Source organism: Pelmatolapia mariae, linkage group LG3_W (assembly GCF_036321145.2).
Source record: "Pelmatolapia mariae isolate MD_Pm_ZW linkage group LG3_W, Pm_UMD_F_2, whole genome shotgun sequence".
In the NCBI taxonomy this organism is placed as follows: Eukaryota; Metazoa; Chordata; class Actinopteri; order Cichliformes; family Cichlidae; genus Pelmatolapia; species Pelmatolapia mariae.
The window spans coordinates 25,857,416-25,871,624 of NC_086229.1; the positions used below are offsets into that span (position 1 = coordinate 25,857,416).

General features: G+C 40.4%; 1 pseudogene; it reads right to left on the reverse strand.

Moving 5' to 3' along the window:
* Window positions 1-13,643, reverse strand: part of LOC134621386 (uncharacterized) — a 32,119-nt pseudogene extending 18,476 nt beyond the window's left edge.
* Window positions 13,644-14,209: the final 566 nt, after the last annotated feature.

Sequence of the window (14,209 nt, forward strand, 5' to 3'; positions counted from 1 at the left end):
GAACACGCTTGTTGAACACAGAAATGTAAAGGTTGTGAACGGAGCTTCAGAGACACAAAAATTTTCACAGCAAGTTAGCATAAAAATAAAAATAAAATGTGGATCCGGGAATAATTGTACCTTCCATCTTTAACCTCCTAAGACCCAAATTCTTCCATGGCATACATTTTTAATTTCACTATGATATTTGGGCTGATTGTTTTTACATTCATTGGGTCCCAAAGAATCACCAATTTTTGTTTTTACCTGATTTTTGTTTCTAGGAAAAACGAGAGAGCCACATATGAGGATAGTTTTACATTTTGTTAATATAGAGCCAGTATAATGTCCTCGTGAGTGGATATTAGGCCCTTGAGGAGCAAAATGTTGTATTTTGGTCAAGACAACGAAAAATGTGATGTCCAAATATGTGGATGCCAGGTCCAAGGAGGTTAAGGGACTGAAGAGCAAGCCGTTTACAAGGAATCAATAAAAACAGTTTAAAACATCAACTGATTGAATCCATGAATCTGACGTGTTTCTGAGTGAAAGAGACAGACATGTACAGACTGAACTATCTGTTCAACAATCAGAGTGTTTCTCTAACAGGAGGACACTCTTTAAACTCAAGTGCACACAGAGACATCGAACCTCCAGACCAGACTCTAAACCCAGGATAAAGAGTTTCAGTGAATGTGGTGTTGAAGGTGTGGAGGTGGATCAGAGTGTCAGAGGAGACATTGTAGAAGGACAGAGTGCCTGCAGGACAGTCCACATACACTGCTACTCTGTTAGAGACAGAGGAGGAGGATGAGCTGGATGTTTGTCTGTTATTGTGCCAGACAGAACGAGGACGATCATCAGAGCACAACAGACTCCAGGAATGATCATTCCTTCCAAACAAACAGTCATAACTGCGTCCTTTCCTTCTGATTTTTCTGTAACTCACTGATATCTCAACTCTTCCTCTCCATTCAACCTCCCAGTAACAGCGACCAATCAAACCATTTCTACACAGCAGCTGAGGATAAACATCAAATCTTTCTGGATGATCAGGATATGATTGAAACTCCCTTACACATGTCATCTTCCTGTTGTTGTCAGATAGTTTGAGGTTTTTGTGTACTGTGTTTGTGTCGATTGTGAGTTGACAGGAATCTGATGGAGAGAACAAACACAATTCAGCTGCAGTTATTGATCCATCATCTGTTCATTGATTGACACTTTGATGATGACTCCTGACATCAGAGATATGAATGAGTGACAGTTTGAAGAAGCTGTGTTTTTGTGAATCACATTAAAAACACACTTACACTTCCTCAGACCTGGTCTCAACCATTGGACTCCAGCAGGCTCCACCCTGAAAAAAAGGGGGGGTGGGGGTGGGGACCAGCACAGTTCTCTTTTAGCATGCACACATGGACATTAAATGGCATCTGTACATGCATCAAAGTGCTGATGATTTGGACTGATCCTGGATCTGTCAGTACCCCAGTGTATTGAATGAAATATGACTGATTCCAAGTGTTGTGGGTAAAAAAAAAAAAAAGTAGGCATCTTTCTTTACACTAAAGAATATGGTAACCTAAACATTAAAGTTTATCACAGGCCCACACACTGAGATTAGTACTTACTCCTTGACTCTCACCATTCTCTAAAACACAAATTTGTGGTGATCAGGACCAGTGATGGGAATACTGATGTTAAATTGTGGCATTACTAAACCCTAGTGTGGGCTGAGGTCAGGTAACCTAACATCACTTCAGAAAACCTTAGGAAGGACATATCACAGTCCAGGATCGGTGAACCAGTGTTTTGGGTTTTTGGATTATTATTATGATTATTATCATTGATCTTGGATTTTTACCTAGGGTTTGGGTTCTGTTTTGTATTTCTTGCTCTCCAGTTCTTCGTGGTTTGCAATTTCTTGTTCTTAGGTTTTGGTTCCTATGTCCTTGTGTTTAGTGTAGGTTTAGTTCAGTGTCAAGTTTTTGCCTGTCGTGTTTCAGTTTTTAATTTGCACGTCCATTTCTCATGTCTTTGTTTCTAGTTTTGCTTCACTTGTCTCATTAGGTCTGATTTCTCCCAACTGTGTCCCTCTTGTCTCCCATTCCCTGATTACTCCAGTGTGTATTTAAGCCCTGTGTTATCCTTGCCCTGTGTTGCATTGTACACTCATACCTGGCTGTGCGTTCTCTCCGCCTGCTTAGTTTATTTTTGCATTTCTAGTCTAGTTAGTTTTCTGTTCTTTTTGCTGTCCAGCAATAAAAGCTGAGTTTTGAGATACATTTTTGCTGTTCTGCATTTGGGTCTTCATTTCCTGCCTTCTGTACACAGACCATGACAGGCCGGTCACGTTCTTTCCAAGCTCCTTAAAATAATTAAGAGCATATATTACCTGATCCAGACCTAACCATGGAACAGCACCAAGCAGGACAGACAAGATCTGCAAAGACTGGTGTGCTCAGCCAAACGCATCATTTGATCAGAGATTCCTGATCTGCTGTCCATCTACACCAAGCGGTGCAAGAACAAAGTCAGGAAGATTATCATGGACCTCTTCCATCCCAACAGTGGTCTCTTCTCACTGTTGAGGTCTGGGAAGCGCTTCCGCTCCCTTCAGGCCAAACCAGCGAGAATGAGAAGGAGCTTCTTCCCCCAGGATATTCAATCCCTGAACCAGGTGTAGGACTGGAGTCGCATACAACACGTCACTGCATGCACACGTCACTGCACGCACACGTTTATTTGCACATTTCTTATAATTTCTGTCTTAAATTGTTATTTGCACATAATTTTTTTAATGTAAATTTCTAAATTTTGTCATAATTTGTAAACCTGCAAATCTGTAAATTCTTTACGGTAAACGGCCTGTATTTGTATAGCGCTTTACTAGTCCCTAAGGACCCCAAAGCGCTTTACACACCCAGTCATCCACCCATCCACACACACATTCACACACTGGTGATGGCAAGCTACACTGTAGCCACATCCACCCTGGGGCGCACTGACAGAGGCGAGGCTGCCGGACACTGGCGCCACCGGGCCCTCTGACCACCACCAGTAGGCAACGGGTGAAGTGTCTTGCCCAAGGACACAACGACCGATTACAAGGCGACCTCCCAACTCTTGAGCCATGATCACCCTTACTGTTGTTTAATGGTTGTGCTTTGCACAGCAATAATCATTTCACCACATATCGTACTGTGTATGTTTGTGTGTGTGACAAATTAAATTTTACATTTGCAGTTGTCTGCAAATTTATCCATACATAACTAGTAGATTTTTTTAGTGTCGACCTTATGCATGGAAATAAGGCAAAATAGTAAAGAAATAAATTACTATGATTACGTAAAATAAAAATATGAAAAACATTGAATAACAAAATAAAAATAAAAATAGACACAATTAATGCATGAAAAGTATTTACTCTGCTCATAGAAACAGCTCCATGTCACAATAGCATGCTGACATTAAGCAAGATTGATCTTTACAGTTTCTCCTCATTATCTTTAACTGTCGGTCATTGTTGTTGGTCATTTTTAAAAGAAAAATAATTTTGATCTGACCTGATAATTGTCGAGTTTGGAGTCTTCAGTATCTTCAATGCTGAATCCTGCAGGTTGTTGTTACTCAGATCAAGCTCTCTGAGACTAGATGATTGGGCGTGGATAACTAAGTACAGAGCTTCACAGCTTGGATCTGACAGGTTACAGCCACTTAGTCTAAAAAAGGTTTAAACACAAATAAAAAAAACCCCACTGGTGTTAAAGTACATTTATGGTGCAATGAGGAGTTGCTAGATTTGGCAATATATATATTTTTTTTCCTGTTGATTCATGAATTCTGTCTTAATCATTTAGCCACGTTAGCCCTGTTAGATTTTTTTGAATGAATAACACAAAGATAAAAAAGCACATGGATAAAGTTTAGCCTTTTAGTGATATTTTTTTCTAACAATCATTGACAAAAATGTAAATATCACCTGATCTGACCTTAGAATTTCGAGTTTGCAGTGTTCATTTGCTACTCCAACACACAGAAGTTTCACTCCTGAATCCTGTAGGTCATTATTACTCAGGTCCAGCTCTCTCAGACAAGAGGACTGGGAGCTTACAGCTGAGGACAGATCTTCACAGCTTGTCTCTGTCAGGTTACAGTCAGTAAGTCTGAAAATTATGAAGGCAAAGAGAAATAACACAGTCATTAATGTGTATTCATTGTGCAACAAGGAGTCACTAGATTTGGCAATAGTTTTTTTCTGTTCGTTAATGAATTCTGATTTGAGTATGAGTTAGAAACTTCAAATTTTTACTAAGATCAAAAAGACACAAAAGCACATGGATAAATTTAGTCTTGGGGTTTTTTTTCTAACAATCATTGACAAAAATATTAAATATCACTTGATCTGACCTTAGCGTTTCTAGTTTGCAGTGTTGACTTGCAACTCCAACACACAGAAGCTTCACTCCTGAATCCTGTAGGTCATTGTTGCTCAGGTCCAGCTGTCTCAGATTAGAGGAATGAGAGCTCACAACTGAGGACAGAGTTTCACAGCTTCTCTCTGAGAGGCTACAGCCACTCAGTCTGACAAGACAATAATAGGAAAGAAGACAAAGTTATTCATTTTTCTGAGAGATATCAGAGGATTTATTTATAGTGATAGCTTCAGGTGGGGTTGATCGGCACAGCTTCAACTAAATCCTTCTTAATCAACTTCCTATTGATGCGTACAATGAGGAGCAGCCTCAGCCATACCAGATTAGAATCTGAAAACCAACGAAACACAATTTTCCATTGTACACATTTGCTGTGCCATGCTATTCAACTCAGAATTACACAAAGTGCAAAGCACTTAAGCTTTTCAACCCCACTGCCCCTTGTACTAGGGGTGAGCACTGCATTTCTCATTTTATTTTTATGCACCATCCTACCAATTGTAAAAAGCCTAATTTCTCAGATGCAATACTAAATACCAGGCCAAAAAAAAAAAAAAAGAAGGGGGGGGGGGTATTATAGCAAATGCCACAACACACACACACAGACACACACACACACACACACACACACACACACACACACAGACACACAGACACACACACACTCACACACGTTGGAGTAAAAGGCTATTAAACTGCAACTACTGTGTCTGCTGTGGTGAAATACATCTTACAGAGCTGTGTTAGAGGCTTGTACCACTGGAATCAGCCTCAGAAAAGCCTCCTCTGAAGCAGAGTATTTATTCAGGTCAAACGCTTCCAGTTCTTCCTCTGATGACAGTAAGATAAAGACAAGAGCTGACCACTGAGCAGGAGATGGTTTATCTGTGGAGAGACTTCCTGATCTCAGGGACTGTTGGATCTCCTCCACTAGAGAGTGATCCTTCAGTTCATTCAGACAGTGGAACAGATTGATGCTTTTCTCTGCAGACATATTCTCATTAAGCTTCTTCTTGATGTACTGGACTGTTTCCTTATTGGTTTCTGAAATACATCCTGTCCCTGTCAATAGGCCTCGTAAGAGCTTCTGATTGGTCTGCAGTGAGAGACCGAGGAGGAAGCGGAGGAACAAGTCCAGGTGTCCATTTCGACTCTCTAAGGTTTTGTTCACAGCACTCTGGTAGAAGAGATTCTCTGCAGATTCTTTCGTTTCAGAATTCTGGGATGTTGTATGTTGTTCTTCCAGAAGATTTAGTCCAGAGTTGACGAAGGTCAGATGGACATGAAGAGCAGCCAGAAACTCCTGAACACTCAGATGGATGAAGCAGAACACCTTGTCCTGGTACAGTCCTCTCTCCTCTTTAAAGATCTGTGTGAACACTCCTGAGTACACTGAGGCTGCTCTGATATCGATGCCACACTCTGTCAGGTCTGATTCATAGAAGATCAGGTTTCCTTTCTGCAGCTGATCAAAAGCCAGTTTTCCCAGAGACTCAATCGTCTTCCTGCTCTCTGGACTCCAGTGTGGATCTGTCTCAGCTCCTCCATCATACTTGATCTTTTTCACTTTGGCCTGAACCACCAGGAAGTGGATGTACATCTCAGTCAGGGTCTTGGGCAGCTGTCCACTCTCTCTGGTTTTCAGCACATCCTCCAGAACTGTAGCAGTGATCCAGCAGAAGACTGGGATGTGGCACATGATGTGGAGGCTTCGTGATGTCTTGATGTGGGAGATGATCCTGCTGGCCTGCTCCTCATCTCTGAATTTCTTCTTGAAGTACTGCTCTTTCTGTAGGTCAGTGAACCCTCTGACCTCTGTCACCCTGCCAAGCCACTGTGGAGGGATCTGATTGGCTGCTGCAGGTCGTGTGGTTATCCAGAGATGAGCATAGGGAAGCAGTTTCCCACTGATGAGGTTTATCAGCAGCTCATCCACTGAGGTGGACTTTCTAGGGTCAGTTAGGATTGTAGTTTTGTGGAAGTCCAGAGGAAGTCGACACTCATCCAGACCATCAAAGATGAACACAACCTGGAAGTCTTCAAAGCTGCAGATTCCTGCTTCTTTGGTTTCAGTAAAGAAGTGATGAACAAGTTCGACCAAGCTGAACTTTTCCTCTTTCAGCACATTCAGCTCTCTGAAAGTGAATGGAAATATGAACTGGATGTCCTGGTTGGCTTTGTCTTCAGCCCAGTCAAGGCTGAACTTCTGTATTAAGACTGTTTTCCCAATGCCAGCCCATCCTTTTGTCAGCACTGTTCTGATTGGTTCATTGCTTCCAGGTGAGGCTTTAAAGATGTCTTCATGTCTGATTGTTGTTTCTGGTCTGTTTGGTTTCCTGGATGCTGTTTCAATCTGTCTGACCTCATGTTCAGCATTGACCTCTGCAGTCCCTCCCTCTGTGATGTAGAGCTCTGTGTAGATCTGATTCAGAAGGGTTGGGTTTCCTGCTTTAGTGATCCCTTCAAACACACACTGGAACTTCTTCTTCAGAGCAGATTTATGGTTAAGTTGACAAACTTCAGCCAGATGTCCTGAAAAATCAGCAAATAAATATCAATTCATTTTTTACTTTGTTTAAGCCAATGTTATCCATGTCCTTAAAGATGAAAATATGTTCTAGTTAACCAGCAGCTAGAGAAATCTTACTGCTCTGCAGACGGTCAGCAAGCTCCTCCTGCTTCATTCTCCTTAAAAAGTCCACTGTGATCTTCACAAATCCCTCTCTGCTGCTGCTGCTCCTCTGCTCATCATCCTCGCTCTGACTCTCTAAGCATTCTGGGAATTCTGGACTAAGAACCTTCTTGATCTTTTTCAGCTCATTCTTCACAAAAGTGATGATGTTGTCCTCCAGCAGCTGGAACAGAATACTTTATGAATGAGCCAATCAGTCTGAAATCATGGAGCCAAACATCAGATCCATGTTGGACACACTGACAATCCACTGGTGTACAAAGAGCAGGATGGAGATAACTGAACAGAATAGATGTAAAAGTAGTTGTTTTACATGTACAGACCATAAATATGGAGTCCAGGTGTGTTTGATGCTTCTGTGCAGACTGACCACTGGGAACCTCTGATGTCTCCAGTTCCACTCTGTGGAAAAGTCATGAGAGACAAACAAAGTGGCCGACAGAAGTTTCTAGTGCACATTTTATCCCCAAAACATTATTAAAATTTGACACTATAGTTAGCTGTTCTTCCACCTTGCGAGCCAAGTGACTACTGACTTAAAGTTAGAGAGCAATGGCAAACATCCTGCAGGCTTTTTTTTTTTTTTTTTTTTTTTTTAATAAAACCCAAGTCCTTATTTGTTATTGTCTTGGGTTTTCTGTTCATGCTTGAGTTCTGATTTCTGCTACATTTTAATATCATTACAGTTCTTCAACATGACGTTTGTTGTGTTATTTAATTTTTTTTTCTTTTTTAGTTCCTGTTGAGTTGGTAATTTCCTATTTTGAGTTCATTTTGAGCTTTGAGTTCATTACTTTCATGTGTAATTCTTCAGTGCTCATTGTCATGACCTTTAGTGCTAGTGCATTGGTTCCCCTGTTCTTTGCTTTTACATGGCATCTTGTTCATTGTTATTCTTCCTGCATTATACTATACAATTTTTTTTATCTTGCAATAATTGGTGTAAATAGGATTGAGGAAATGTGTTTGCATTGGAGTTTATGTCCAACAATATCAAGCAGTTAAATCAAAGAGTTCATTTTACTAACAGCTCACCTCTCTGCAGCAGACAGAGACTGGACTTTAAAATTAGCGTCACGTGGATTAGACCAGTCACTCTTTAAGGACACACAGCTGGGTTCAGATACAGGTTCAGCAGGTCTATCATAGATCCTGTTAGGGAAGAAAAATGTGTTTTTAATTTGGAGTCACATAAGTTGAAGAAGACTTGATACCTTTGTGTCTGTGAAGGTTCTCAGTCATCCAGGTCATCATAGTCTAAGGAGCTCGAAAAGAAAAGCGTCTGGACTTCTTTGAGTTGTTTGAAGACGTTTCACCTCTCATCCGAGAAGCTTCTTCAGTTCTAAGGGTCAATGGTGGAGAGTCCCAGATTTAAACCCAGTGGGAGCTTCCCCCCAAAGAGGGACAAAGGACCCCCTGATGATCCTCTATTTAGTCACATGAGCCAAGGTGTGAAAGTGAGTGTGGGTCCCAATTAGCCAGGGTTTCGGGTGAGCTCATTGTGAAACAGCCAAACAGCCACTTCATAAGCGCATGGCACAACATAGAAGAGCCACCTCCACGGGACAAGACAAAGGTCACTCTTTCAAAGATGCCAACGTTCACATTTTGGACAGAGAGGACAGATGGTTTGAAAGAGGAGTGAAAGAAGCCATTTACGTCCACTGTGAGCGACCATCTTTGAACAGAGGCGGTGGTTTACGACACCAACTGTCTGCCATCTATAATCCAGTTTTGAGATCCTTTCCCAGACGCCTTAATGCCCACTCACATCCTGGGCCATCTGACCTCAGGAAATCACATGATAGGGTGGGGCCAGGTTTCACAATGAGCTCTCTGAGAACTGGACAAATTACTCTAAGGAGTCATCTACACTGTACAAATGGCGCTGCACTAGCACTATATATAAGCTCTCACAACTTGCTGTCAGGAAAACTTCAGATGGGATTTAGGAAGAATTAATCACTGCTCAATGTTTACTTAACACTTTTAAATTCTGGTGTTTGGTATCAAACATTTTGGTTTTACTCTTAATTTCACCAGTTTTTTTTTTACAGTTTCTGCTCTTCAGTGCTTGACATGTATTCATCTCCTGGCACCCAAAGTAGCATAAGCACATGTTTTTGTTCTAGTTCCTCCCCTCTGCACCAGTTACTTGAATCCAACTGTGAGGAACAGCTCAGACCTATTATTAGTTTATCCTAACACATCCTACGAGACTCAGACTAAAATTAAAAATTTACTTTTGAGAGTGACGATTACAGCATGAGAAAGACTTTCAGCCAATATTTTAAAATAGTGACATGGTTCTTTTTAAATTTGGTTTTATCTATTTAGTGAAGATCGCAGCAGTGCTCTAACTTGTGTAGCACCTGATTCAGATTTAGAAGACTTTATTTATCCCCGAGGGGCAATTAAGAGACTGACCTTGCCGACCATACATACAATACACAAACATCACACTGGGGAGACAGGTCAGGCTAGGTAGCTGGCCGGTCAGCCGCAGGAGCAGCGACCCGGAACCGAACAACAATGGAAAATGCACAATGTGAGGAAAGACGAGGAGAAAAAAAGAACTCCCCCCAGACTGTGTTCCATGTTCAGCTGAGAGAAAGTGTCCCTTCACCCGGTTGAGCAAAAGTCAACATTCTTTGGTCAATGCGGGTGGCCTTGAATGAGGAGGGAGAAAGTCATAACAAACAGTCTTATTATCTAAGGGAGAATATTGTTATTCCCATAAGCTTTAGCCTTGAGCATCCAGCTGGCGCCAGGGGGGGCATGAGATGAAGATGGTAGCTGCTTTGGTTAGTGCGAACAAACTGCTTCCAGTTTTGCAGCTGGTCTAATGTCCGTCACTGGTCACCAGGTCTCTCAATTCCTGTTGTTCTTCTTCAAGATCTTATCCAATTAGCAGAGCCATGAGCTTCTCCAAGATCGTATCCATATTGTGTTTAAAAAAAACAAAAACAAAAAAACAGCGCTCACAGCCCTGCCCATCGTCTATCATGTCGGCCAGCCTTGTGGGATTTTGAACAGCTGTAGCCACTTCTTGTTCTTCGATAAGCCAGGTCTGAGCCAATTGGTAGATGTCCATGTATCTCATATTCAAACACAATCCAACAGGTACTGTAGTAATATGGATGGGGCCTTAAGTTGTTTAATTAGGTGGCTTGTTTTACTAAATTGTATGTAATAACAGTTCCTACCATCGAACTGTCAGCAATATTACTGAAATTATTATCAGTGCCACTTTACATGGTAAATGGACTGGTTCATTAAAAAGCACTTTTCTACTCTGGGCATTTGACACTTTACCCACCTTGCTTCATTAACACATGCACTTTTGTCTGTGCTTTCTATCTGTTATTTACATACATTTATAATCCAATTGAATGTGGATTCGTATCTTGCCCAATTATATTTACACAGGAAAACTGTTTAAGGTGAACTTCATGTTTCCTTACACATGACAAAAAAAATCCCAGGGAATGAGGTGTTTGAACTGCTCTTTATATCCAACAACATTAAATAATTAAAATATATAGTTAAATAATTTAAACATTAACATTATAATAAACATTAAATAATATTAAATAAGCTCTCAAAGAGTTCATGTTACTAACAGCTCACCTCTTTTGATCAGATGTCTGCTGGGCTTTAAAATCAGTCCTTTCTTCTTTAGAAGTGTCACTCTTTAAAGACAACCTCCTGGGTGGAGGTCCAGGTGGGTTCCTGTGAATAATGATGGAGCAGTGATTTAGTGCTGAGCTGTGACATGGAGAAGAGTCATGGACAGTTAGAGATGGTCATCTCACCTCTGAGCTTTGGTCTGGCTCTCATGTTCCCCACACAGAGTGGTTTTAGAGGGAGGGACTCCCTCCTCTCTGTCCTCACACTGATCCATGCTGCTCACATCAGCTCACACACACTTTCTACCTTCACCTGCAGAGGAAACACAAATCATTCATGTGCACATCAACTGAAATCCTCCTTTCCATCATGTGTGCTGTCCAAATATCAGCTGCTTCTTTCCTGCTTCATCTCAGTGTCAGCTGAATGCAGTCAGACAGCAGTGTGAGGCAGAGGAAGCTGCCATCAGCTGATATACTTCTACTATCAGTCCACTAGATGGAGCCATGACGCACACACGATGCATTCACTGACACACACTGACTCACTGTGACTGGAGGCTTCAGTCCAGTAGTACGCAGCCAGTTCAATCAATGAGTCATTGAGTTCAACACTTATTACAAACATTTTCAAACATTTCAGCCGATCCATGATTCAAAGAAGATCAGCAGAGTTAAAAGTTTCAAGCTAATTATTCCTGCTGAGTTTGCAGAGAACTGAACACACAATAATTTACTGATAATAAGACGCTCCTTATAGCTCTTTGTTCAGTACGGCTTTCCTTCTCCCCATAAAACTGGAGGTTGCAGAGTTAAAGATGTAATTGATTGTCACCAATAGGGACACATTTAGACATAAGTATGTCATACAGACAACTAGGATCGAACACTGTGGACGCAGAGACATCTGTGCTTTTACTTAAATTGCATCTGTTTATTAACAGAAGTCAGTACTTATTTTGTAATAATTATTTTGTAATAATTTTGTAATCATTGTCATAATTACCTTCTATTGAAGCAGATTCAACATTTGTGATGCAGTGTTTTTAATGAGAAGCCAACATTTTTTAATCAAGTCATGCTACATCTATACAACTGCCTGCACTGTTATTATAAAGAATGGATGAACAGCTCCACTATCAGCTATTCCTTCATACAAATGCATCTGCAACTGTGTGTGTGTTTGTGTGTTAAATTATTTTGTCATGTCTCCATAAAATGACATGAAACTTTCTAATACCTACCATTTTAACAATATAAGCCTATAAACTACAGTTCCACACGCCAACACAAATTCATAACCTATTTAGAACACATACCATCTTTTTCTTAAGGTATGAAGGCAAAAGCTATCAACACAAAGCAAAGACGAAAATTTTTAAGCAATCGTATAATCAGTATATTCGTGTTTATACTGTAAAAACATGAACAAGTAAGAACAAGTAAAAACAAGGGCTGCAGTGTGACTGCTCATCAGTTGTAATTCAGGCTCTGGCTGCTGTGCTGGGGTCTGCAGAGACTCAGCTTTAACGTCACTCTGTGTTCTTGGCTAGCTCTGTGTTATCATGCTGTCTGTGCAGATGGTTTGATGCCACTGTACCCAACTCAACTTTCACAGCCTTTCATTCAGTCTGGCTGTCAGTTCTAGTTGAGCAATATAGCTTTTCTTTTATTGTGTAAATACAGTCGTATTAACTTCTGTTATTGTTAGATTTTTTTGTAACTGAGGATTATATTTAGCATATATTTATGGTGAATTTAATGACTGGAATAACTTTATGCGATTCAAAGTTCAAAATAATAATGTCTATCATTTACTTAATTTCTTTCAGTTCATCATCTTTCTGAAAGCCATTTGAATTCTCCTCTTTCTCTCTAACCCAAATGTCTTCTGATGGCTGCTTTTACTTTGGTTCTACAAACAGAATCTACGGCTTGAAGATACCACCTCCTCCACCAAGCACTTTGGCAACTGGGAAGAAAACCCTCCAGCATAAACAGGCTTAGGGAGGCGCGGTGGTCTCCCATGGCCAGTTAACCAGTAGAAAGCTGGCACACAGACCAGGTAAGGTATAAGATAGGGCTGTGCGATATGACCAAAATCTCATATCCCGATATTAAGACATCTATCGTCGATATAACGATATAAATTACAAAAATGTAACATTTCCTGTAAATTATGTGAATCTCAGGCAGCTCGACTTGCGTGAAGTGTTTCCAGCTGGGCGTCGTGTACCTGGAGTCGAGTGTTTTAATCGATGCATGAAATGATACATTTTTAGACGCAAGTTGTAACGGCCGCCGTTTTCTTTGTGAGTATTTATTATACAGCGTGCTGCGGAGAAAAGCCTGTTCTAACGTTTGAGTCTAAGGTTTATTTTTTAGCACCTGAGGGCTCTTTTTTGCTTCTCAGCCGTTAATACTCTGCATCTTTCACGTGACTCAGTTTATTTTGAAAAGTCTCAACAGGATCTTGAGCTTTATTGTGAAAGGTTTATGTGGAAAATAAACAAGCGGATACGCCGTGGTTTTACCGTCGTTGTTGCTAACGAAAACGCATAAAAAACAAGCGCTTGTCCGTCTGTACTGTGGTTATATTAAATATAAGAGAAAGAGAGAACTTTAGGAAATTAATATAGCCACTACAGTGACCATCAAAATGATGAAAAAATATTGCTGTAAACAGTTTATTTTGCGACACCACGCAACAAACGATAGCGTAAAATGAAACGATAGACGTTTTTATATCGTCATCCAATATATATCGTTATATCGAACAGCCCTAGTATAAGATATAAAGTATTATAGTGATCCCAATAATATTTATAATATAACGACAGAGAATAGAGGAAGTGGGTCTTGAGGCACCCATTTAAGTCATCTCTCTGCTTTGTCTTACATCATGTTCGTGATAAACAAAAATGCTATGAATGATGTTCCGTGCTTTTAGCTGGCATTATACAAAAGAAACAATCTTCCGTGAAAGTTTAAACTGGAAAAACTAGTAACTGAATGTATCAAAGTTTCAGTTTGCGGTTCACCTGATCTTTGTGAAGCAAAGCTAATAGATATATATAACATCAAAACACAACAGGGATTTCTTTGTTTTACACTTTAATTCAGATCATAGAGCAGATTAATTTTATGTAAAGGAAATAAAACGTAATAAAAAATACACCTGCTGTTCTGCCCTCAGTTCCATCAGTCTCTGTGACGCCAGAATCATTATCTGTCAGCAGAGGAATTTTTAAACCAACACTTCCTCATGTTTGAGCTTGTCATGCTTTGTGTGTGTCTGCATACTACTGTATACTATTAAAATTATATTTTAGTGAGTTCCTTCTGTTTTTCCTGTCTGGATTAGGCTGCCTCCTGCTCTGTAGGTCTTCATCTCTGCTGATAAGGAGGTCTCAGACCTGATCTTTCGGACATGAGCCTCTGATCCTGTTAAAGTAGTTCAAGTATTTCAG